Consider the following 25,260-nt stretch of genomic DNA (forward strand, 5'->3'; position numbering starts at 1 on the left):
TGACTTTGGGAATACAAACTCTTTGAGTCTCAGTGACCTCATCTGCAAAATGGGTATTCATTCTGTTTGAACTGTATATTTCAAGGTAACCAAACAGCCCTAGAGATGGAAAGTTATTTAAGGTTCTTCAGCTCTAAAAGTGAAAGGGATAACAGATTTACACAAACCACCATTTTCAATCCCTAATGAGACAACTCAGTTACATAAAATTATTAATGGATAAATTAGGGCTTAGGTCAGGGGTTCTTAACCTGTGGGGGGTGGGGGGTAGAGTTCCAGAGACACTTAAGGGAAGATACATGGAGAGAAGAAAGGGAATACCTAAAGATGAAAAAGAAAAAAGAAAAGGTGTTTACTTGTTTTCACTAACTTCTAACTGAAATTTTACATTTCCTTAAATCACAAATGTAATCAACAAACCATTTTAACAGTAGTGCTTATGATTTTTCATAATGTTTATCACATATTTTTTAAAATATAAAGCGATAACTTTATGGTTATTGCAGATACCTTGAAATATTATTTACTCCACAATGATCCATCAGCTCTATGAGGATTACAAAATTCTAGCAGTCATTATACCTGCCACCCGGTTCGGGTTATTTACTATGTACTTAAGTAGTGTATATTTCACTGTATCATAAATTTGCTCTTTAACATTATATGAACTGTTATTCAGTAACATCAATTTCCTTTGTGTTTTTATAGACTTAATTTTCCTCATTAAAAACCATTGGGAGAAGAGAGCTACAGGTTTTGCAAAATGACAAAAGGGACCCCTGACAAAAAAGTTTAAGAACTCCGGCTTTAGATAAAAGGTTAATGGGAACTTTATAATGGAGGAACCAGGATGTCACTACCTAAATGTGCTGATCAATTTCAGGACCCTAAGAGCGGGACATCCAGACATTGTGCCTCCTTACAAGATGTGATATGAAGCACACGGCACTACTACAAATGCTTAGATCTGAAAATAATCAATCCTTAGACCACACTGCTTAGTGGAACTTTCTGCGAGGATGGAAATGTTCTACGCATATGCTACCCAAGCTACACTTGAAATGTGGCCGAAGCAAGGGAGCAACTCAATATTTAATTTTTTTTACTTAATTAATTAATTAAGATATTTCTGGCTGCGTTGGGTCTTCGTTGGTGCACGTGGGCTTTCTCTAGTTGCGGCGAGCTGGGGCTATTCTTCATTGCCCTGCATGGGCTTCTCATTGTGGTGGCTTCTCTTGTTGCGGAGCACGGGTTCTAGGCGCACGGGCTCAGCAGTTGTGGCTCGCGGGCTCTAGAGCACAGGGTCAGTAGTTCTGGCACATGGGCTTAGCTGCTCTGTGGCATGTGGGCTCTTCCCGGACCACGGCTCGAACCCGTGTCCCCTGCACTGACAGGTGGATTCTTAACCACTGCGCCACCAGGGAAGTCCCCTCAATATTTAATTTTTAAAAACTTTTATCTGATACTCATTTAAATAGTCAGATGTAGTTAGTAATTACACTACTACACAACCCTCCTTAGAGCTGACTTACTTTATACAAAACACAAAAGGTAGAGAAACAAGTTAAATAACACCAAGGGAAAGCAAACAGAAGAATTCAGATTACAGAATGGTCTACAGGAAAACTGACCAAGTTTTAAAAAAAAAAAAGTCAAGTCACAAAAATACTGTATTAAAAGAGTAGTAAAATAAATAAGCAAATATACTGTGAAGATCTTATTTGGATTCTGATCTAATCAACTGATGATAGAAAGACATTTTGAAACAATCACAGAAACTTGAAATATAACATTGTATCAAGAAATTACTATTGAGTTTGTTAAATATGATAATGGCATTCTAGTTATATTAGGATATTTCTATAGTTTTTAAACATGCATACCAATGTACGCAGAGTTAAGATCACACTATTTCTAAGAACTGCCTTAAAATATGTGAGCAAAATCAGAAGAGTATAGATGAAGCAAGTATGGCAAAATCAAGATAACCATTGATTCTGATTGAAGGTAAATGGGCATCCTTTATACTATTCTTACTACTTTTGAGTATTCTGAAGTCATCTACAACGATTTTTAAATGTGACAATGCACTGGATACAGAGACTGACACATAGTAAGAGCTCAGTAAATGTTAATAAGCAGCTATTGGCATCATCATTATTATACATGATCCCTAAAGCCCAAACTACAACAAACTAGTAAGTATAAAAGTTAGCTTTGGGCTCAGTATAGGAACAAGTGTTTTAACAGTGAGAGGTCTATGAAGATGGAAATACACTGTCTCCAGAGGTGGTGGCCCACAGAATACTCCTAATAGCAAAAACAGCAGCATTTATGAGCACTTATAACATGGCAGACATAGGTCTAAGCACTTTCCACATATTCCCTCATTAAATCTTCGCAACAACGGTGTAAGAAAGGTACCCTTACTATTCCCAATGGAGCGATACCAGCAGAGATTGATCGCTTGGTGAGAATGCTGCAGACGAGGGTCAAGGTGAATGGCTTTGCTAGTTGCCCTTTACCATCCCTGACAACCCTGAACTCTTCTGATTCAATGAACATGTCACTCAAATGAATTGCACAGGCTAAGCCAGCTGGCTCGCACACAGCCAGGGAACAGAGAGCAATTCTTCGTTTCACTTGTTGAAAGGTCTTTAAACATCACCCTTCCCTTTCGAGTGGGAGACTAAACCCCTCAAGAATTTAATTATCTGTAAGCAAGTGGATAATATGATCAAGAAAATGCTACATTTCAACTACTTCTTTTATCCATTTTCAAATTTCCCATAAATTAGAGGGAAACGTCTTCCCCAGGCTGCCATTTGACCAAGAAACGTCCATGGTATGTCTTTGTCAACATGTTTCAGAATGTAAATCCAGATTACAAAAACTAAAGTTGGTATAAAATCTGTCGTCATATATTATATTATTTGGAAAGAAATATTGGTGACCTTATCCAGTATGACTGTTATAATAGTAATAAAATTGAATCTTGGAAGATTACACTTCTGGTCAAAGTAGTAAAATGTGACCTTATTCTATTCAACACTGACATTTATTATATTAATTCACATGTAAAAAACTGCATTAAAATGATATTAAATTCCTGGTTAGAAATGGGAATATTTAAGAACTTCAGAAATAAGATTTAACTTTACCAGTCATTCACAGCATTAAGCCTGTTTGATGTAAATCAAACTGAATTTCCTTCACCAATCTCTGGTTCAATTCTAACTTTATTATTACCACCATCTAATTCATAGAGTTTTTTTTTTTTTCATGATGCCTCTTCAAACATTTTATAAACCTTAATTCATTTTCATCACACTCTGGAGAAAAAGATAACATAGAGCAATGGATATACAAACTTGACTCAGAGGATCAAGCCATCTGTCATGGCAGAGAGATTCTCTTCACCCCAATAAAATCATGCTTAATGCTGAGTTCCTATCAGTCACTGTACAAGGCCCCAGGAAGAGAACCAACGTCCAGGGGTGAGGGACCACAGTCAGACAGCTACATGGACTTCACAGTATGGCCACCACGTGGTGAAAAGGCATCATTTCGGTTATTACACCAGCAAAGTGGTTTGTTTCTTAAGATTGGCCAAGGTTTTACAGGAAGGTCCCTCCCTTAAATATAAGTTCTGCAAAACTTTCAGTTTGGGGGTAGAACATGGAATAACACAATGAATTAAAGGCAAGGCCCAGACACACTGCCGACGTTTGCTTTCTCTTAATTAGCCCAAAGTCCCAGGCTTGCCATGGTAGCTCTCAGCTCTTTCCAATTTGTTTCTCCCCATTCTCACTAACGTTTCCAGGCTCCAACCAGAATCACCTTTTTGCTATGTATAATATTTCCTCATACCTTGCTTAATATTGTTTTCTGTTCTGAATATCTTTGTCCTTTATATAATTAGATTAAGCTAAGTGTTGCTGTGATAACAAGCAGCCCCCAAATTTCAGTGGCTGATAACAAACTTCCTGCCTGTTACTGGTCCACTGTGGGCCAGTAGATCAGCTCTGTCCACCTCTGTTACTCAGGCATCCAAGTGGACAGAGTAACCACCAGCTCAAACATCGCTAGGAGACACGCCAGGGCAAAAGAAAACTCTGCAGGATCTTGTACCAGAAGTTAGATACTCAGTCCCAAAGTGACACAATGCACAGCCATGACTAGTCAGGAACCACAGGTACAATTCAACCGCATGCCTGGATGAAAGGAGAAGTGAACATAGTTGGTCACCACTACCACGGACTCCTTATCTCCATGCCTCCCAAATCTTACAATTCTTCCACAGGGTGGCTTCTGCTTCCTCAGAAAGACAGCCCTGGTACCTTTTGATGAAAAGAAACTGTTCATACTCTTAATATACACAGCCCGTTATTTTACCTCTTAAGGCCCTTATGACTCTGTGAGAGCACTGTCTCCACTGGGATTCTGTGCTTCCCACAATGCCTTGTTAGAATGATTGAATGAGGCTGTCTGCATAATGAGAGTTTTATCTCCGAAGACTTCAAATACCCTGGAGGCCAGTAACATCTGATATGTAATAAACCTTTAAAAAAAATTTTTCTTATTTATATTGAAAAGATACTTAAAACAACATTAAAAGACCATAAAGATGAAATAAAAATGAGGCCATAATCTTACCACCCTAAACAAACAACTGTTTTCATTTCTTTTCCCTCTAGCCTTGTTTAAAGAATATCCATGTCCTTTACATATCTGTACCCAAGGTGCACAGAGAGATACGGAGAACTCTAAACAGAAGATAAGTGACTGCCCAGTCAACATGCTTTTTACCCTTCCCCAGGGCAAAGACCACATCAGGTCATATCTTAAGACTGATTTGTATTTTCCGTAACATGAGTGCCAGTGATTTAAAGATGCTAAGCTATTTAACAGTCACCATCACTTAGAAACAACAGTAGGTGTATCCTTCACCACCAGTTCTACTCCTTGACCCAGCTCTTGAAGACATTACCTCCAGTGAGAGAAGCTTGGTTTCCATCATTAGAAGAAGGAAAAAAAGTAAGACTATGTGCTAAATCTTGGACAATTGTAGAGAATAACAGTGGAAGGAAGAAAATTGCCAATGTTAACAATGTTTTGGTTCATCATTAAGATACCATTAGCAAGAAACTAACACAACATTGTAAAGCAATTATACCCCAATAAAGATGTTAAAAAAAAAAATAGATACCATTAACAAGACCTAAGAACATGATAACCACACTCTTGAATATATCTTATTTTATTTTCCTTCTGTTTTACTTAACTCAGCCACTTCATTTATTTATTGTTTAATATGTTAATGGTACTAATGGGAAAAGTAGACAACATGTAAGAACAGACTGGTAATGTAAGTAGAGGGGAGTTTTAAGGTGGTGAGTTATTTCATACGACACACTAATGGGGAATGCATAACACTGTGTTTCTGGGTTTTGTTGCTTTTTAATATATTTTAACTTTTAATGAACTTATACCCCTTCACCCATTCCTCCCATCCACCATCTTATCTCTGGCAACTGCAGATCTGATCTGTGTATCTATGAGCTTAATTTTTTGTTGTTCTTCTGCTTCTGGTTTCAGATTCCACATATAAGACAGATCATATGGCGTTTCTCTATGTTCCAATAGAGTAGAAGAAAGCAATACGAAAAGAAAATTAATATTCATTGGTAAACAGGTACCACGACATGAAACAAAGATCAAAAAGCCTAAACTTAACAGCAATCAAATATCTATACAAAAAATTAAACACACACAATGCCTATAGTTTCAGTTACCTAACTCTGTATAATGACATACCCCAAAACTCAGAGACTTAAATAACAGTGGTCATTTATTACTTCTCATGGTTTCTTCAGGTCGAGAGTTTTGGAGCATTGCCACCAACGTGTCCTGTCCCTGGACCTCTCAAGAGGTTGCAGTCAGACAATGGCTGGCGCTGGGGTTATACTGAAGACTTCTTTGTACACATGACTGGAACCTGAGCCAGGAAAACTCAAACGGTTATGGGTACCCCCTCTAGCTTTATATGGCATCCCCCTGTGGTCTCTCCAGCACAGTCGCTTCAGGTGGTCAGATTTATCATGTTACCTTGGGGGTGCCAAGACGTATGCCCCAGGAGAGAGAACACACCAAACAAAGACAAAGTTATTTAAGGATCTATCCTTAAAACTCACGTCTGCCACATTCTATTTGTCAAGGCATTTACAGAAGTCCACCCAGAGTCAGGTGGAGGGAACAGACAACTCCCCTCTTGATAAGACTATCATTGTCATACTGCAGTAAAAGCATGTAGCGTAGGACATGTTTTGATGTGCTCATATCTCTGGAAAATCCAACGTGCCATGCTTAGCCACAAAGTTCGCCTACACTAGGAAAATTGATTAACAACATAATCTGCAAGGAAAAAAATAATAGTCAAATTCCAATGTCTGCTTGAGGTTTACAAATTGAATTAGTAAGAATAAACACTTATTAACTTAAAATATCAGACTTGATCAGAGACTCAGTCCTCGAAAATATTAGCCTGGCTAGAACTAGTATGAAAAGGAAACTGTAAGATCTAAACAGCGATTATAATTCAAATATATTAATTTTCTTTGGAGTATCAGTGGCTTTAGCAGATTGTTCACTTTGAACAGTTAGCCCTGGTGATATGTGTGTAGAGAGGTGCTTATTTTTCTTTTCTGAGGGCATTAGCTTCCTTTCAAACTTTTGCTGGAACAAATCTTAAGTTGAAAATGACAAAGTTTGGAAGCTGATTCAATTCAGAACAGGGTGACCATTCATTCAATAAGTATTTTCTACGTATCTACTATGAGCCAAATACTATGCTAGGCACTGGAGATACAGTAACAAGCAAGTGAGACAAAAATCTCTGTCAGTTGGGGCTTCCCTGGTGGCGCAGTGGTTGAGAGCCTGCCTGCCGATGCAGGGGACACAGGTTCGTGCCCCGGTCTGGGAAGATCCCACATGCCGCGGAGCAGCTGGGCCCGTGAGCCATGGCCGCTGAACCTGCGCATCCAGAGCCTGTGCTCCGCAACGGGAGAGGCCACAACGGTGAGAGGCCCGCGTACCGCAAAAAAAAAAAAACAAAAAAAACTCTGCCAGCATAGGTCATCTATTCTAATATGTCACTAGTTCTTCGGTGGCCGCAGAACAGCAAGTGCATTCTCTAGATCAGCCATGAGAAGAGAAGGCAACTGAAGATGCAGCCAGGAGGAACTCCAACATCCTGTTGGGTTGGTCTGAAGTGATGCAGCTGACAAGGAACGTACAAAGGAGTTTCCAGGAAAGAGGAAAATAGGAGGAATGGGAGGTGTCTGGAGAGTCAGGAGAAAAGCACATTGCTAGAAAAAGGGAAGGGTCAATGGTGTCAAGTAAGCTGAAGACTGGAGACTGACAAATAGAGCTTGGCCAACTCTACTTTAGGGTAATATGAAATGACGTCTGCTGCCTTCAACAGCCTCTAATGTGGACAGAGACAGGGCTATTTACTCACCCTACGGGGAAGGGCTGTTACGTGAATGCTACAGAATTTTAAATCACATTTTTGTGGATAAGATGCTCTAGGACAGTGCTTCTTAACCACGGTTCCACACCACAACGAGTGACACAGTTAGGTGTAAGGTGCAGCTCAAGATGTTTAGAGAGAGCGGAGGAGGAGGAGAGATCCAGTCCAGGTACCAAGACTAACATACTTGGGCAGTTCCGCCTGACCCCCAGAGCATCCTACATACGGATCTACATCAGTATGTGTGTCAATGAGCAAAGGATTCTGGGAACCTCCCTCCCTCAGTACCTGGCAAGCATTAGGGATGGGAAGATTACACTAAAACAACTATGCAAGCTATTTAAGTCAATGAGAGGGAATTCACAGGTTTACACGGAACACCAGGAGGTAGTGAGTGGGGAAGCAGAAAGAGTGATTAAGAGCGTGCTTCTGGCCAACCCCTGCTTTCCAGCTGCGTGACTTTAAGTGAGTATGATTAACTACTTTTTGTCTCAGTCTCACTAACCAGAGAGTGGGGATAATAAGAGTACTTCTCTCTGTGAGCTATTGCAAAGATTTACTGAGGAAGTGGGTGTAAAGCTCTTCGCACTGTGCCTGACACGTAATAAACAATCAATAAGCACATGCTGTTGCTATTCTGGTCCTTCCGTGGCTCTTAATGGCACAGAATTAAAGGCTGTGGCCTGACTTCTCCACTTTCCTGGGTCACTAATAATTCTGTGATATTCCCAAAGACACTTAGCATCCTTGGACCCGACTTCCTTAACTATAAAATTAAGAACATTCATCTATGTTGGTGGATGTTCATCTCCATTCTGAGAAGTCTTAGACTGAGAATCTGCAGAGACGGGGCAAGCGAGCAGAGCTCTGGGCATTTCTCTTCCTTTCTCTGAGTAAGGTCACTTTCTCTGTATGTTACCTTTGGCTTCAGCATTAGATCATGTGTCACTAAAGACTGTCTCACTGAAAAACAAAACAAAATGTTTAAAAGCCAGTGGTTTGAATGGAACCTAATGCCCCAAATTTCCACGGGTTAAGGTGATGGGGTCCCTGGAGAATTCAGATAATCAAAACAACTAATTAGGATTCAATTGACAGCTGTTCATCAGGCATCCAAGCCCTCTTGTACATTTATAATGTTGCACTAAATACGTCACTTTCAATTAGTCATATATCCCAGCGCTGTCATTACAATGGGAAAAGTTTAGTAGCAGCAAAAGCAACAGACAGCTCTAACAAGGGTGTGCTTGGTGAATTCAATACTCTTACAATGGACTAATGATGCAGGAAGACTGAGACTGTGTCTCTGGCCATGTGGTCCAGTGGAACATCTCTGAACCAAACGTACTGAATTGAAAACATTAGCACTGCCACTTCTCATCAGTCTTAACTTTGGCAAAATATTTGGCCTCTCAGAGGCTACGTATCCTCATGTGTCAGGTGGAAGAGACTGTACAATTTCACATATTTGCCCCCCAGAGTCACCACTCCACTCAGTATTTAATCCATTCAGTAAATCCTTATGGAGAACCAAATACATGTCAAGCATAATGCAGGATGAAAATACGATGGTAAGCAAAAACACCTACTACGATGAATCAATTCCCAAACAAAGGTATGTCTGCAAATCTCACTAGTCTTGAGGATGACACGTGGAAACAGGTCTACCAAACTTAGTGGTAGGACAATTGGAGGCACCTAATAAACGCTAATTGCCTTCTTTCTTCACTTCCCTTTCTTTATAGCATAATTAAAGTATAATCAGTATAGGTGAAACAAGAGCCATGGATCATGCATGGGTAACTCTCTCCTGTTCTCTCCACACTGACCCCCTCCACCCCATTCTCCCACGCCTGGGTCCTGGGTCCTGGTTCCTGGTTCTCTTCTGCTTCAAACTCTGTAAAAGTGGTTCAAAGGGCCTAAACAGAAAAAGAACCAAGGAGCTAGGTGTATATTATAAAGATTTTGGATTGCGGAAGAGGAAGCAAAAGGAAGAAATCTGGACCAGGTAAGAGCTAGGGGCAGAGATCGGGGAGGTGGTGTCTGAACAGCTCTGGAGCAACTCCAGGGCACCAAAATGCTGGGAAGTAGAAAAATATTGCTGAGTGAAATGAACTGGCTCTTGTTTTTCTGAGAGAATCGAGGAAAGATTGAGTTTCCTTTTAATTAACCTCAAGCATCTGAGCTGTACTTCTTGAATGCAGCTCTAGGTAGGGAGTGAACCACCCTATGGCCTCAAAACGTATTTGGATCTCACGGTATCAAGCCCACGGCTCTCCTACAAGCTGAAAAAGGGGAGTTTACAAAGGAGACGTACTGGGAGTGACAAATATGTATCCAAAATACATCCTTGAAGGATTTCTCTGAATAGGGAAACTCCTGATGCATTTTAAAATAAGTCACAAAACAAGAAATAACAATTACACATAGAATACTTTTACCCGCCCCAAGGTCCAATCTATGAGCCATCCTATCAGCAACCTATGCTTGGACACCTGGCATGATCCTACAGAGGAAGGCTGAAGATCCCACGGCCCTCCGGAGCCACCCTCACAGATGGCATCCTACTGCATCGGGGCATTCACTGCCTTGATGATGAGCTCTGAGGAGGAGGGAAAAACCAGCTCAGAAGTACTTTGATCCTCCTTTTATTTTGTCTCTTATGTTTTCCTTGTGGGCCAGTGACTTCTTTGAGACGCTAATAACGTACACTTCAGGCAGACGTCAAAGCATAGTAATGCCCTGAATAATAATGACTGCCCTGGTGATAGAATAAAGCCTCTCAAAGAAACTCCAAGTTAATTAGCTACAGACGTATTTACCTTTAGGCCAAAGAAGAAGGCAAGGGACACTGGATGAGAACTTGCCTTTAATTTATGGTCTTTATGAATTCTAGCAACTCAATCAGTCTGTGAGACCCTACTTCTGTCAGTCCAGAAAGGACCAGAATGAGGAGGGAGAAGAAACATTATCACAGCTGTCATAAGAAAGGGACACCAACTGAGAACCAGTCACGACACCCAGAGGAGAAACTTGGACTTTCATTGTTTTGTGTCATTATTTTCCCAATGATTGAGCAGTTTTGTTTATCATTACAGGAAATGGTCTCTTTTAACCTTTCTGCAATATCGATACCTGTGTTTTGGAAAAAGGTTAAGAGGATGGGTTGAGAAATAAGATTTATAACCAAAAATCCATGCAAAATCCTTTTTCTATAAATGTTTTATTCTTATCATTTCTAACTCTTATTCCATTTCTGAGAAATATTTTATTTAGCTTTTTGAGAAAAGCCACGTTTTAAAGAAGCATTTGATAAAAATCACCTTCCTTGTTTACATGCTTCTGCAATCATGGCTGCTTTCCCCAAAAACCCTCAGAGGAGGCCCACTCTGCCGGCCTACTTAGGATGCTACCAAAGGAGTGTCTAAGTACGTCCCCTGCAGAGGGCTGGGGGATGTTTCTTCCAGGTTTTTTCTGGACGCTTGTGTTCAAGCAAGCCCCTAGGAGAAGGTATTTGAAATTTATCAGAAGCAGCTCCCGTTCTCAGTTGCTGAGCAAGAAATCGCATGCTATAAATATATCCACACTGAACTAACATCTAACATCTTGAATGGAAAATAGAACCTCAAGAATCTTTTTTTTTTTTTTTTCCCAACCGTCCTACTCTCAATATACCCTTTGTCGTATTTGAGCTCTGTTAGTTTGCTGGGGCTGTCACCCAAAGGTCACAAAGTGGGTGGCTTAAACAACAGAGCTTTATTATCTCACAGTTTGAAGGCTGGAAGTCCAAAAACAAGATGTCAGCAAGGTGGGCTCCTTCTGAGGGCTGTGAGGGAGGAATCTATCTTTGGTCTGTAGATGGCCATCTTTACCCTGTGTCCCTTCACATCACCTTCCTGTTGTATGTGTCTGTCTCTGTGTCCATATTTACTTTTTAATAAGGACACCAGTCATGTTGGATGAGAGCCAACTCTAGCAACCTCATTTTAACTGGATTCCCTATCTCCAAATACAGTCACTTTCTGAGGTACTAGGGTTATGACTCCAACATACCTTTTTTTGGAGGGGACACAATTCAACTCATAACAGGGACCAATAAAAAAAATTCTGACTTTTAAAATGTCATTTCTTAAAGAGGAACAATGCCACTGTTACTTATTTCTTGAATAAGCATCTATCCTGTGCTATGCGGTGGGGAAACAGAGAGAAACAAATGGCGATCTCCGTGCTCTTGAATATCCCTTCTCTTTACGCCCACCCTTCCATCCTGCAGAAATGTGGATGACCTAGAGCACCTATCTTGAAGTTGTGCCAGAATCTGAATTTGTCTCCTTCTCCCTTGCTCTCGTTAAAAACAGCAGCAGCATCGTGATGCTGGATAGAGAGGCACCCAACTTACCAACCCAGAACAATGGATCCATCCTCTGAATGAGCACAGAAATGACCATTCTCCTCTCGCCAAGTTCTTTGGGACGTTAAGCCCGTGATAATTATTTTAACAGAATTGTGTGTAAACAAATTATGATGCCAAATCACCCACCTTCTTGCTTAGTTGATAATAAGAAAAGTGATAATACCAACCATTTTCCCCAACACTTTCTTTCTGGCACTGTGCTATGCACAATTTAATGCTCTTTTCACAAGATAAGACTGACATTAGTGCCATTTTACAGATGAGAAAACTGAGGCTCAGAGTGATTAAGTATCTTGTTAAAGCCACCTACTCATACACAATGGTGAAATCTGAACTCAGGGTGTCTGAACAAAAACCCCACACTCTTTTAAGCTCTATGCTATAGTACCTCATTCAACCTCAGAACTTCTGTCTTTTGCCCAATAATTGTGTTTACGTGTGTATGTATAGATGAAATATCAATTTTCACCCCCCAAATCTATGACTAATGCTAATCTTTTAGCAGTAAACCTTGCATTCATTAGAAAGAAACTTGTAACTTTTTCTCACATCTATACCTGTGACATAACATATGCAACCAAAAACAGCCTGTGCCAACTGCTTAGTATTTGTGTTGAAAAGCCTACTGGTTCTTTTTTTTTTTTTAACATCTTTATTGGAGTATAATTGCTTTACAATGGTGTGTTAGTTTCTGCTTTAGAACAAAGTGAATCAGCTATATGTATACATATATCCCCATATCCCCTCCCTCTTGCATCTCCCTCCCTCCCACCCTCCCTATCCCACCCCTCTAAGTGGTCACAAAGCACAGAGCTGATCTCCCTGTGTATTGCAGCTGCTTCCCACTAGCTATCTATTTTACGTTTGGTAGTGTATATATGTCCATGCCACTGTCTTACTTCGTCCCAGCTTACCCTTCCCCCTCCTCGTGTCCTCAAGTCCATTCTCTATGTCTGCGGAAAAGCCTACTGGTTCTGTATGTGAAACATCTGACAACACGCAGCCTGCTTAATTACTTGGTGGATTTTATAGCTTCAGAAGAGTAAAACAGAATGATCTAAATGACTGGCCAATGTGGTGAGTGATATTTTAACATCCACTCAACCCTCAAACTGTGAAGCAAAACTACTTATCCAAAATCCCATACTTTCAATTTTTCTTTTAACTGTTGTAAGTCAAAACCAGCTAAATTGATTTTTTTCCTTTGACTTCTGCTAAAAACTTCATTCCTGAACAGATTACATGTGCTGATTTACAACCCAGAGGAAATTTTACAGCCAAGCAAAACCCTAAAATCATGAAAATATGGGTTTACTTGAGAAGGTGGAAGGATTTGACAACTCTTTAATTCTAACAGAACAAACATGTCTAGATAGACGAGCTGCCTTTTATGAATCAGACTCATAAGTTTTAACTCGTCAATTAACCTTTTACCCACTGATGTCCTAAAAAGTTTGGGGACAATGTCTTTAAACTTCTAAGAAGGAGAAAGTCCTGCCAAGACATGCGGAGAGCCCTGGAACATCATTCAGTGAATTTTCAGTATGTGAACCCAGGGCTCGCTACCCCACAACAACGCAAAGCAAATGTTATCCCTCTTATGTTTTTCTACTGCCAGTGTGCCTTAGTTAAGTGTCTCAAATGTGTATGTGATGACAATGATGGAAGGAGAGGAAGGAAGAGGAGGAAGACAACGAACAACAACATCCTGACAACGTCAGCACCTAGAAACTGATCTGCCAGATAAAAACTAAGATTCTTCATGAGGCGGGATTCTGCTGGCAAAGAGTCACTCATAAACAAATCATGATAATGACACACAAATCCAGATCCTGTATCTCATTCCACAGCAACAAGCTCTCTTCTACATGATAGACTGGCAAAAACAAACCAAAGTGCCTATCCTGGGTCACCTTCCCTTCTTTTTAGATTGTTGAAACGAAGGCAGCGTGAGACACCTGGTGAAACCACTGGGAAGAATCCCATGCAAAGCCCCGGGAACACGGTCAGCTTGCAAGGCCAGAGCCATAGATGAGTGGTCTCACTTAAAACTCAGCATTTAGGTATGCGGCAAAATAACCAAACGCTGAAAAATGGATACTACGTTGACCTAAACTTTTATCTACCTTATTTTGCTTGTCCACGTTGGCCATGAGGAAGGAAGGAAGGGAGGGGGGGAGGAAGAAAGAAAAAAAATTGCTGTTTATCGGGTATAGAGTTTCAATTTTGCAACATGAGAAGGTTCTGGAGATCTGTTTTACAATGTAAGTATACTTAACCCTGCTGAATTGTACACATAAAAATGGTTAAGGTGATAAATTTTATGTTAAATGTTTTGTTTTGTTTTGTTTACCAGAATTAAAACTTTTTAAAAAAGAAAAGTAACTCTCTACCCTCTTGTCCCCTCCTCTCTCTCCCTTCGGGAAAGACCTGTGCCCTGGGGTGGACATATTTGAGGCGTATTATTGAGGAGGCACAAAGGATGAGATATATTACTGAATATGGGGATGAAGACGAGGGAGGACATGGGTGATTTCCAAGTTTCTTGAAAACCAGAGAATGATGGAAGGGCACTTCTGGAGGAGAGCGGGCGTGGAAAGGCACATGAGGTTTGTCTACGTTGAGATCACCAGCAAGCAAATGGCTCTGTGGTTCTGGAGCTCAGAAAGGAGAGTGAGGGCAGGGATGCTGTGTCTTTGTACTGAGAGCTCTAATTTTGGGTTACAGTCAAACCCTACGCCCTCCACAAATCTTCTCCTGTCATGACTGATGCGCATGTACCTCCAGAAGTATGTATGGATTTATCTTATGTTTCTCATCTAATATTTCATATATGAATAATACTGGACAGGCACTGGGCCATTCGTGTAAATTAAGAAGAAGCATCTATCCCGACAGAAACGTTTACTAAAGTTGCTCTTCATATGCTTCGTTTACTAGTTCCCAGTGCCTTTGTTTTTTAGCGGTTACCATCTCATGCATGGCCGGTTTGCCCATGCCGCAGAATCAAATGCTGAATTTAGCCAAACACGGGTGTTCAATAAACAGCTGGATTTCTAAGAGAACACCAATCAATTCAGCGAGCATGGTCAAGCCGGCTGTGCCTGCTGATGTGCTAATCAGTACCTGGCAGCATCCACGCAGGCCTGCCTGCCTGCCATGGGTGTTTACACGTTGGAACTTGAAAGGGCTTGCCGGGCTGACTGCAAAGGTCTAGTCTGTCTCAAGTATACATCACTGTCTACAGGCAATCCCATCAGTCCTCCACCTGCATGGACACGAGGACTTTTTCACAGATTTAGCGGGGGAATAAAAAAGACAAACAGAGCTAGCCTCTGGCAGAGCAAGGGCGCTTGAGTGAGAAGCAGCCCAACATGGGGAAGCACACAGGGGAGGAGGGAATGAGAAACGCAGGAAATCTCCACACACAGCCAGTCATGTTTTACGGGGAGGAGGAGGAGGAGATTTGAGCTCTAGAAATTAGGTTTAGCAGCAGTTTTTACATCAGAGATGCTCTTCAGAAAGATGCCCAAACTTCGCCCAGGCTTTCTGCTGCAAGTTTCCACTCCAAGGCATACCGCCAAGCAGGGCATATGTACTTGAAAAGGAACTTTGTAACTTGTTTATCTGACATACTAACAGCTTTCTCAGATCCAACTACCCCTTTTATGTATTACAAGGCAACAAAATGTTATGTGATTTTAGGAAACTGAGCACAGAAGCAGAGATATTCTCAGCATATCCAGTGAATGTTAAGTGCCCACTTTTATCTCCTAGAGCTTAACTTGCAAAGGTAACCAACTTAAACACACTGATGAGATTACATTCAGAGTGACACTTTGATAAGAATTTATTGTATGTTAAAATGCAAGCGTATTACAGTAATGTTTCACAAAACAAAACAGTTGGTGAATATCAGGGCTGCCCTCTGACTTGTGAAGGCTAATTCTGTCCTCAGTTCCTTCCAGAGGAAAAACAGTATTACAGATATGACAAAATGGGAATCTGTACTGTTATACTGCTGGTTCTTTCTGAAGCTGGTGGTGGCACATAAGGCTAGTAGAGGTGGTTGCTTATTCTTGTGCTTCTAACTGCTGAGGTTGGATTCTCACTGCCCCCAAATGCCCACATGTCTACACTGACCACGTTAATTTCTGAAAGAAAACTCAAAATATATCATGTTCAATTTCAGATCTCCAGCAGTTAGTTCAAAACCATGCTTCTGCAGAGTGAACTACTGAAAATAATGGAGAAGCCATTCAACAGTAAACAAGTTAATCTCTTTGTTTATGATTCTTAAGACCACACATGGAATGAACTGGTATGTTAAGTCACCCTGGTTCTTGGGGGTGTACTTGCTACAGTGAGCAGAGAAATCGTGACAAAGGAAGTCTGGCATTCAATCATAACGACCAGAATAATGACTGACATTTACATAGCAATTATTTCCATTCACTCAATTAATCCAATAATCCTAGGAGTTAGGTACAATGACTTTTTCCTGTTTCTCAAGTGAGAAAGCAACACGCAGAGTCCCAGAATTAGTAATTTGAACACTGGAGTTAAGGTCATTCCTATCTGAGTCTAGAGCCCCTGCTCTTGATGTTGTACGGTCTCTCAAGTAAGCTGTTATATTTTAAAATGCTGGTATATTAGTTTGCTAGGGCTGCCATCACAAAATACCCACAGGCGGGATGGCTTAAATAGTGGAAGTTTATTTTCTCATAGTTCTAGAGATAAGACATCCAAGATCAAGGTGTATGCAGGTTGGTTTCCCTTGAGGCCTCTCTCCTTGGCTTGCTGACAGCCTTCCCCCGGTATAAGCACTTCCTGCTCTCTCTCTGTGTGTCCTAACCTCCTCTTCTTATAAGGACACCAGTCAGATTGGATTCGAACACATTCTAAGAGCCTTCTTTTAGCTTAATTACCTATTTAAATACTTTATCTTCCAACAGAGTCACATTCTGACATCCTGGAGGTTAGGGATTCAACATGAATTTGGGGGGAACACAATTTAGACATTAATAGCATGCGTATTATGGTAATGTTCCACAGAACACAACGGTGAGGGAATGGCAGTACTGCACTCTGGCTTGTGAAGGCTTAATCATAGGACTTCCTTTTGGATTTTCTACATTTAACAGGTTCTGAGAACATGATGTTTAGAAACTATGTTTATCAGGAGAATGAAGGGGCTTCAGGCAAATGTCCTCTGATTTTCTTTCATACTAATGTCCTCTGATGACATTAACTGTGTTTGGGAGTTCCCAGCATGATTCCGTTTGCTGTTTTAGAAGGAACATCTATTTGAAAATGTGATCATGAAACCATAATTCTGCATTAAGTTCCCAATTTTGCTGCTGTTTTGAGCAGAGCTAATTCTAACTGCTTTTTAAAAAATATTTTTAAAGACTTTTTTTCTTTTTAAAGAAGCTTTAGGTTTACACCAGAATTGAGAGGAAGATGGGGAGATTTCCCACATACCCCCTGTCTCTACCCATGCATATCAGTGTCACTCATCAGAGCGGATGAACCTATAGTGATGCACCATAATCATCCGAAGTCCACAGCTTACCTTAGGATTCCCTCTTGCTGTTGTACATTCTACGGATTTGGCCAAATATATGATGACACGTATCCATTATTAGAATATCGTACAGAGTGTTTTCATTGCCCTAAAAATCCTCTGTGCTCCACCTAGTCATCTCTTCCACTACCCCTGGTAACCACTGATCTTTTTATTGTTCCCATAGTTTTGCCTTTTCTAGAACGTCATGTAGTTGGAATCATACAGTATGTAGCCTTTTCAGACTGGCTTCTTTCACTTAGCTATATGCATTTAAGGTTTTTCCATGTCTTTTCATGGCTCATTCATTTTTAGCACTCAATAATATTCCATTACCTAGATGTACTTCTCACCGCTTTCTGTTTTAACCCTCGGTGCCTAGAACGGAGTTGGGTAAGCTCCTTGACCCAAAGCACACTAGCAGTCTAGAACTCACTTATGTTTTCCCTTTTGATCCCTCCCTTTCTGATCCTAGGCTACCTAACTCTATAACTATAACTACATTCTTCTCAACTATTCCCCATATATTTCGTTACACATATGTGTTTCCGCAAAAAAAAAATATTGATTTTTTGTATGTTCAGTGTATTTAAATAGTATGTATTTATAGTATTAAATACTATACATCTTGTTCTTATTCTTATATTTTTTATTCTGCCATTATATTATGAAAAGCACCTAAATATTACAGGTGGTCTCCATCTGTGCTATCCAGTACAGCAGCCATAACTCGTATGTGGCTACTGCGCATGTGAAATGTGACAAATGCAAATGAGAAACTAAATTCTTAATTTTTAATCAATTTAAATTTAAAAACCGGTATTCTATTCAATGATGAGAACACTTTTAAGTATTTCTGGAACACCCTAAGTATGTAAATCTATTTTTTTCAGCTGTACGTTTTATGAAATCTAAATGCAGACATAAGGATCGAGCACTTGCAATGAGAATTTAGCATCTGAGTGAGATGTGCTGTCCATGTAAAATACACACCAGATTTTGAAGACTTAGTACAAAAAAGTAATGTAAAAATCCCTCCTTAATAATTTTCGTATTGGTAAATTGAAATGATAATCCTGGATATATTGGCTTGAATAAAATACGAAATTAAAATTAATTTCACTTATTTCTCTGTACTTTTCTGACGTTGCTACCGAAAAAAACCTTCAAATAACACACGTGGCTCTCATTAAATTTCTATTGGACACTGCTGCTCTAGGTCTTAATCCCCCTTGACCATGGCACAGTATACTCTCATAAGCGTAAACCACAATTTTACTTCTCTATTCTCCTATCAACATGCAGATAAGTTGCTTCTAATTCTTTCCCAAACCAAACAACCCCCTAAATCCCTGTTTTCATGCATCCTCAGATGTACATCTTATTACCTGTCTCTCTAACTTTTTTTAGCAACATGAGAGTAATGGTTATAGAGAGTAATGGCTCTCGTTTTAACAGTCATGTCTCTGAATACTGAGACTGAACACCTCTTTCAAAAACATACTAGCCATTCAAGTTTTCCCTCTGTAAAATGCCCACTGGCAGCTTCTGCCCATTTAAACTTCTGTTTACTAATTAGCAGAAGTTTATAAAAAAAAATGTATATCCTCAGTACAAATCTCGTTAGCTCTTATGAATATTTCTAGTTTTTTCTCTCTGTTTGTCCTCTGTTAATTTTTCCATGGCTTCCTTCATTGAACACTGATCTTTAATTATGATTTAATTAAATTCCTCAAGTTTTACTTTATTCTTTTAAGAAATTCTACCCCAGCATGAAATTGTAAAGATATTTCTTATCTTGTCTGTTTCCCCTCGTTAATACTTAGGTCTTCAGTTCATCAGGATGTCTGTAGAACTTGGAACAGATGGTTCTCAACATTCTGGCTGGAGTAGTCAGGTGCTTCCCCTTTGAGAATGTGATCAAAGCTCTAACTCTCTCACCAGAAGAAAGCACGTGCATATGACACTGTGCACATAATTCCAGTTCCCAGACCTCCACCCCAAGCCCTCTCACATAGATAGCATCCTGCGGTCCATGGAGTCCAGGTTCACGACCCCTAAGTCTTAGCAATGCTACCACTATTCTAATACGTCACTGTATTTCCTATGGCTTTGTTCACTATCGGTATTCTGAGTTATCTCATATTCTCAACTGGTTTATGAGCTCCTTACGGGCAGAGACCTAGATTTAGATAGCACCAAGATTTTTCATAGTACCTGACAGCAGGAAGTGCTCAAAATATAAACCCTTTCGCAATTGATATCTCAGAAATTGGACTCTGAGTAGACTGTGGCTTATTAACCCGAGAGTTACTCTACAGAGGCCTTGCAGTTAACTCACCCAATCACCGAGCCAGGCCCTGGACTGGACGCCAGAAAATTAAGGAGCAAAAATATACAGTCTACGTCCTGAGAGGTTTCCTAGTCTACTGAGGAAGACAGAAGAGAGGCAATGATGACACGCGGCATAAATGCTCTGCTGAAGGAAGTGGGGGGGGGGGTGCTTTGGGACTGCATAGGAGGAGGGTACCTAAGGAGGTGGATGAAGGTGGGGAAGTATGGGCTTCTCAGGAGAAGCCACATTTAGGCTGAGACCCAGAAGAGGAGTAGAAGGCAGGCAGATCACCTCAGAAGAGTAGGAAGGAAAAGAGGGACCCCTGGAAACCACTCTGTAATTAATACTGTGCACCAGCTGGAACATTCTTTCAGCTGCTTCTGGGAATCAGAAAAGCAGCAGGTGAAACATGCAGCAAGGAAACCAAGCTGACTGATCTTTCACGAACGCAAATCAGATCACTCTCCTCCCCCATTTACAGGGCTGCCAGACAAAATACAGGACATCCAGTTAAATGTGACCCCCAGATAAACAATGGATAATTTGTGCTTTTTAGTATAAGTATGCCCCATGGAATATTTGGGCTGTGCTTATGCAACAAAAGCATGTGTTGTTTTATCAGAGTGTCAAACTTAACTGGGAATCCTGTGGTTTTATTTGCTAAATCTGAACCCGGTGCACTTAAAATACAGCCCTCAGGTGATCTGGCTCCTGTGTATGTTTCCAATTTCATCTTAGTCCTCGCTCTGTCTTGCTTCCCATGCCTCAGGCACACTGGCTTTCTGGGAGTGTGAGAACATGCCAAGCTCCTCTCCACCTCGGCTCCTTGGTTGCTGTCTCTTCTCCCTGCTCAGAATGCCCTTCTCCTTTGCTCCTGTGTGGCCATTCCCTTCTTACCTTTCAGTTATCAGCTTAGATGACCTCTCCTAGAGAGGTCTTCCCTAACCATACCACGTCAAGTAGACTATCCCAACCATCTCCTTTCCTTTCCAGACATATATATGCCAGTCCATAATTACTTTTTGTACTTGTTTCTTAACTGTCTCCCTCATCATAATGTCAGGGCCCTCTTCTGCCTTTTGTACCTTCGGATCTCAAGCATTTAGCCATCTGCCTGCCACATATGAGGTACCCAACAATTCCTTATCAAATAATAGAGTATCTTCCACAGGCTGCACTGAGAAAGCTTCACAGGTGTTCAAGGAAAGATGAAAGGACCACAAGGATGGAGGATGGTCAAGACTCTATCAACTTCAAGGCTTTAGGAAAAACATCTCCAGGCATATAAAAAGTTGGAGAAAAATCAAGTCCATGATTTGGTAACACCCGCCCCCCTCTTCTTTTTCTTTCCTAGCAGTCATACCTAAATGATACCGAAGTTACTTGGGCTGTGCCTACTCAACTTTCTTCTTTATCTCTTACTACTTTATCTCCTTCACTTCAACTCCTTCAAACAGTCCTTTCCTAATGTAACCTTATATGATGCTCACAGGGCAAAAAAGCCCAAATAAAGGGGGAAAAAAAAGTTTTCTTAAAAACATATATACAGGGCTTCCCTGGTGGCGCAGTGGTTGAGAGTCCGCCTACCAATGCAGGGGACACGGGTTCGTGCCCCGGTCCGGGAAGATCCCACATGCCGCAGAGCAGCTGGGCCTGTGAGCCATGGCCGCTGAGCCTGTGCTCCGCAATGGGACAGGCCACAGCAGTGAGAGGCCCGCGTACCACAAAAAACAAACAAACAAACAAAAAAAACCCAAACATATATACAGATACATACATATACAATTAAATATTTTCTTTCAGCATACTTAGTATAAATGTATCCGCAGCCCTATTCAAACTAGGCATTTGATACATGTGAATCAGAACCATATACACTGTCGTCTTCCAGAGATTACTCTGAGAAAAAAAAAAAGATACACCCACATGCATTTATTGAGAGGGCAATAGATTTGATGACTTTGTTCAATCATTGAAAAATTTTATAAATACAAGCTATTACAAGCTGAGAAATCAGTTTAACTTGATAATAACGCTACATACGAGTTCTTTAGCTTTTTAATCATTAAATTTACAAAAGTTTTGGATTAGATTCAAATTTCCTTTTGGAACCAAATGACAAGTTTCCAAACAATTATTGGGAAGAAATAGGTACAGACCAAAGGAAAAGAAAGAAGGAAGGTTACACACTATAAAATCACTTTAAATGACAAAGGTTTTTTTAAATCTAACATAGAACTTGGGAAACACTTTATATGGGTGTGAAATAAATGAAAGTGTTGAGGTCAGACTAGAAAAAATACAAGGTATTGCCTGCCAAATAAATGAAAGAACAAATGTAAAGGCATCTTGTGATCCTGTCACCAGTAGATGTTGCTATGATATACCCACCCCAGACCCCCAGCCGACGCTTCTCAATGAGCATCATCAGTTTGAAATTACTGGGAATTCTATCATACAATGGAGCAAGGAAGTCCATTCAGTATCTTGACAGCTGTACCTGATTTTCCCTAAAGCTAACACTGAGAAACCAACATGAAGGCTTCTGCCTGATGTGTTTATTAGTAATAACAAAACCAGCATTTACTGAGCGCTTCCTAGGTGTCAGGTACTTGCTGAACACAAGGCAAGAGTCTACAAGTGCTACCTTCTTTTCTTTGTTGTTGTGATGGTGGTTGCTGTAGTTGTTTGTGCCTTCACATCTCTTTGTACACTAAGTCTTTTTAAAAAAAAATTTATTGGAGTATAGTTGATTTACAGTATTGTATTCGTTTCAGGTGTACAGCAAAGTGAATCAGTTGTATAGATACATATATCCACTCTTTTTCAGATTCTTTTCCCATATAGGCCATTACAGAACATGAGTAGAGCTCCCTGTACTACACAGTAGGTCCTCGTTAGTTATCTATTTTATGTACGCTAAGTCTTGATGAGAAAAATGTTAAAGCCCATCCTTAGCCTCCCCCAAAATAGTAACATTTCATCACCTGTCCCTGATGAGAAATGCAATATTTTTAAATTATGGAATCAGTTAAGTGAGAAAGGATGTCTTTGCTGCACGCTCCAAATTCTCACTGAAGGTAATACATGCGTGTGTGTGTGTGTGTGTGTGTGTGTGTGTGTGTGTGTCTTTGATCAGAGAGGACAGTTGCCCAACACAGGAAAAATTAAAAAAAAAAAAAAATCCTGCCACAATATGATTCTCTACAGAAGTAAAAAGAATAGACTCCCCCATTCCACAATACAGGGTCCTATCTTTGCATCCTCCCTGAAACACTTTTCTTGTGTGAGGAGAGAGGCAGCCTTTCTTGATGCAGAGACGCTCAACCCACCAATAAGGTTTTGACGAAGGGATTTTATTGTCATTTTCAGCATGCAGCACAGAGAAGTGATATCTCGAGTGGACTTCTCCTTATTACTTTCCCCACACGTTGGCACACACAAAACGCCTGTCAAACACTATCCTACACACGTGGCTTCAAGGATAAGAAAAAATAAGTAAGTAACCACTTTACTATGAAAGACTCTAACTAGAAAAGGCAAAGGGATGCCAACTGAGAAACGCATGGTGATAAGCTTTCTTCTTCTTTCTAATTCTCAGCTTTATCCCTGACGTTCCTGACCAATTTCTATATGCTAAAGATGGTACTGCACAGAGCTTGTGAGCTTTGGCATTTGCACCAAGAAAAATTATACTGCGAACCGGGAGAAGAAAGAAGAGAAAAAAAACCCAACATTTTCTGGGCACTGGTTACACAGCAAACACTGAGCAAAACATTTAGAAGAAGTTCTTTGATTTTATTTACTCTTGGAGACCAACATGTGAAGAGGCAGGCTTATCATCATTTTACAGGAAAGCAAACTTTAGCTCAGAGAGGTTAGATGCCTTGCCAAATGTCACACAGCTTAGAGGAGCGGGAAGGGTAACTTAGATCTGATTCCAAAGCTCACACTCAACCTCATGTGCCATAAACCCCCTCTAGGCAGCCTTGCATACACTGAACAAGGGCTCCTGAGGACTCCATAAGCATTTGGATACAGCCGACCCACATGGAGATGCTGGATAATGTCCAGATACTTAATAAGAAACACCAGCTTTAAGATGTGAAAAGAGCCATCCCGTGTACAGCTAAACTCGGGACTAACCCCCTTCTTCAGGAAGATATGTGAGAACACATCTCTGTAAGCTCCAACAGCATTATGCAATTTCCACAGGCCGAGCTTCTAAGGCAGTGCGGGGTGATAGGTCAGCATACAACATTTTTGCTATACTTCTCTAACTTCAACTTGCCTATAACTCTTCAGAGACACACAGAGAGAAAGGATTCTACAGAGGACTTCCCCCACAAATTTTGGAGTCGATTAGAAAGCGCAGGTTGCTTCGAGTTCTATTACTTTTGATTTATTTGGAACTAAAAGATTTTCTGCCTGAAGGCAACCATTTAATATACTGGGGGTGGGGGAGGAGAGAAGGAGAGCAGGACACGGTACTCAGTTTTTGCTATTTCCACCACCCCATCCTGATTCTATTATTTGCGGGAAGTTCTTTAACAAAAGCTCTTCTGCACTCCTGACTCTATTGCGAGCTTAGAGGTGCCCGAACAACAAGGAGTTAGATTCCCAAGCATACGCTTCTGATTCGAGCGCATTAACGGAGGAGGGGGTGTGTTTTGCTCTGTTGTTCTTCCAGGCATCTCCCTTGCCAGCTGCTGAAATGATGCCACGACGGTCTCCATGTCATGCAGATTTTACACCCTGATACCAGGAAAGCATAAGCACTTCTCAAAGAGTCTTTGCTGGCTTGGCAGGAAGAGAGAAATTGCTTTTTATCAAAATGAAAAAGATTTTTTCATGGGAAGCAGCAAAAGCAGTTTGAAAGAGGGGCAGACACTTTTATCTTAGAAAAGGCATTTTCAGCATGGCAGACAGAAAGGCATGCTTTCCTTTCTCTCCAGAGATCAGCCCAACCCACAGAGCCAGACACTGCCGGTTCATGGAAAGGATACAAGGAGTGGTAAGATCCCAGAGTCCACTCTTCCCGGTCTGAGGACGGTGTCATTCCTGCCCGACAGTTCTCAACTGTATGTCCTGGGGACTCGTAACCTATTTTATTATTTTTCCTGAACTATAAGAGAAACACACCTACTATTAAGTACCTCTTCATTCTTGTCACAGATGGGGGTTTCTGGGAGTGAGATTCACTTTCTGAACACCTACTATCTGCCAGGCAAGGCATATCCTATGCATTATCTCATATGAACATCTCAACAACCCTTTAAGAGCTATTATTATGTCCATTGGAAGATGACAAAGAAGTATGGGAGAATCAATTAACGATGCCAAAGGTCATACTACTACTAAGTAGAATACTAGGAGATTCTAGACTATGACCCCTGCTTGATCTGTTATTTCTG

The 25,260-nt window shown here is 40.7% G+C and overlaps 1 protein-coding gene across 6 annotated transcripts in view; it reads right to left on the bottom strand.

The window, feature by feature from the left end:
• The window catches only part of FHIT (fragile histidine triad diadenosine triphosphatase), a 1,455,268-nt gene that overhangs the window by 287,610 nt on the left and 1,142,398 nt on the right, over positions 1–25,260 (bottom strand). The window lies entirely within an intron of this gene.

The sequence above is a fragment of the Grampus griseus genome, assembly GCF_964374135.1.
Source record: "Grampus griseus genome assembly, chromosome: 10".
Classification (NCBI taxonomy): domain Eukaryota; kingdom Metazoa; phylum Chordata; class Mammalia; order Artiodactyla; family Delphinidae; genus Grampus; species Grampus griseus.